Genomic DNA, 2,624 nt, shown 5'->3' with positions numbered 1-2,624 from the left:
TCACCTCCTCTGCCCAGGTCCTCCATGCCCCCAGAAACCCTTTCTTCATGAACAGTCCACACTTGCTTCAGACCCTGCAAGGGCTCCCCGCTGATTTGGGAATGCCAGCGGAGCTCTTTGCCTACCATTCTCAGCCCTATGAGGCCTGACTTCTCCCCACCTCACCTCTCAACAGGCCCTCCTCACCCCACCTTGAATACCCCAGGCCATGGCTCCATTTGAAGCTTCCCCTTTTACCAAGGATGCCCCCAGCTTCCTGTAACTTCCCAGCCTTGCCTTTCTGCTCCAGCAGGACCTCCTCGAGGCAGACCCAAGCTGGGTCAGGGCTTCACCCGGTGCCCCAGCTCCTGCACTCCCTGTCACCCTAGTTGCCTGACCCCTGCACACATCTGTGTCTCTACCAGCAGGGGTGGGAAGGGGGCTCCTGAGGAAGGGCAGTGGCCATGTCAGCACAGGGCCAGGCGCAGATGACCTGTGGAGAAGCGTTTACTGAATGAGTGGGATTTTGTCTCTTTCTCTAAAAACTGGAACTAAAGAAAAATGTGACAACAGTTCCAAGCCTGGTGTGAGTCACAGGCTCATTTGTCCTCTCAATTGGCACAAATGCTTCTCAGCCACAAAACTTCTGAGGGGGATTCTCTGGCCCCTCTGCCAGAGCTGGGTGCATCTCCCCAGAGTTTTCAGAGAGGAAAGAGGCAAGGGTGTATGTGTGTATGGGGGGAGGGGGTTGTCTCCATACCTGCTGAGCCAGGAGGTGGGGTATTAGACTCATGAAGTCTGAAGGCCACTCCTCCAGACAAATCTGGGCTGCTAAGCGGACTCTCTGAGTTGATGGTGTGATATAAATATTTCAGCCCCACTAGCTATTCTCGCCCTACTCTGGGGAAGACTCAAGACTTCACAGATGCGGGGATGTGATTGATACCATGCGCTCAACAGCAGCTGGAGAAGCAGGGAATCTTGGAGATTCTTGGCCCTCAGAACAGAAGGGAAGGGACAGGGAGAGAGGGAGGAGGGGAGAGGGCAGCCTCCTTCACCCGCATTTATCCTGTTCCTTCAGCACACAGCCCCGTGGGGGAACTGGGGGAGGCACGCAGAGCAATAAGCTGATTCCTAAGGTGCTCTGTCCAGCCAGAGTTCTGGGGCTCCAGAGAGGAGAGGATGAGCGGGGAGGGGATGGAGGGGAGCGCACGGAGCTGGAGGTGAGACGGAGGCGGGGCCGGGGAGAATGAAAAACCAGCCTGTTGGTGGTTTCTTCTTTTTTTAAGAGCCACAAGCTGAGATCAAAGGTGATATTTTTACAGCAACTGAAATAGAAAACCACTGGGCGCACAGTGGGAGGTGAGCGGCCGGAACACAGGCCCTTTCATGCAGCCCGTGGCCACAGCAAGCACGCTGCCCTCTGCTGTGGGCCATGGGGCTTGGGGGGACAATGTGGCCCCGGTCTTCCCAACTCTGGTTTGAGAAAGAAGTGAAAGAGATGAGCTGCAGCCTGCGGTTCTGGGAGAGGAGAGGAACAGCAGTGAGCATCATGGTGAGTAGTCTGTCACTTTCCAAGACCACGCTTGTCACTTTTGCCGTGGGTGTCAGAGTTGTGCCAGGCCCTGTTTCATCCTCACAGAGCTCAGTGAGGAAGGATTATTGGTACCCCTGTTTTACAGAGGAGGAAACCAAGGCTGCAGGGGAAAATGATTTGGTCAAGTCCCACAGGGAGATGGGAGCAGATTCAGGACCAGAACCCCGGGACTCCTGGTCCAGCACCCTTTCTGCTCCCTGTAATCATCACTCACTCACTCACACGCTGAATTACTTATTGAGCCTCTGCACTGAGGGTCCTAGCTGACGGGGGCCATGCTCAGGTCTGCTAGAGCACTGGTTCTCAGAGGGGGAGAGCAGCCGTATCAGCCTCACCTGGGAACATGGTAGAAATGCATTCTCAGGTCCCAACCCAGACTTACTGAACCAGAGACTCTGGGGGTAGACCCAGCCCTCCACATTTTAATGAACTTTCCAGGTGATTCTGTTGCACCCTGAATTTGAGAATCACTGCATTGCCTCACCTCAGTTTCTACCTCTGTGTTTCAGGGAAAATCTCAACACCCGTCTCACAAGGTTGAGCTCAGTATCAGCTAACACGTGTGCCGGGTGTGTGTTCTGTGCCAGGCATTCTTCTAAGCCCTCTACAGATATTAACTCATTTCATTTGACAACTCCTTAAGATAGGAACTAATACTATCCTCATTTCACAGATGAGGAAATGAAGGCACAGACAGGTAAAGTAACTCGCCCAGGGTCACACAGCTAGAATCCAAGCTCTTACCAGTTACCCAACAGAAAGCCCCCAGCAGAGGGTCTGGCGCCCAGAATGTGTTCCAGGAATGGCTAAGGATGTGATGATGGCAATTAGTATTACCTCACCTGAGTTTGAGATGATGATCCCCATTTTGTAAATATGAATCTAATGCCCTGTCAAGATCGAGGAGTGAGTCAGCTGCAAAGGCAGCGTCAGTGTCTGGAACCCCAGTGCAGCCCACAGGTCCTCACCATTCATGCAGTTTTTTTTTTTTTTTAGCAGTTTTTTTTTTTTTTTAAGTTTATTTATTTATTTTTGGCTGTGTTGGGTC

The sequence above is a fragment of the Balaenoptera acutorostrata genome, chromosome 9 (assembly GCF_949987535.1).
Source record: "Balaenoptera acutorostrata chromosome 9, mBalAcu1.1, whole genome shotgun sequence".
Classification (NCBI taxonomy): domain Eukaryota; kingdom Metazoa; phylum Chordata; class Mammalia; order Artiodactyla; family Balaenopteridae; genus Balaenoptera; species Balaenoptera acutorostrata.
Note: the sequence above shows the minus strand (reverse complement) of the source record.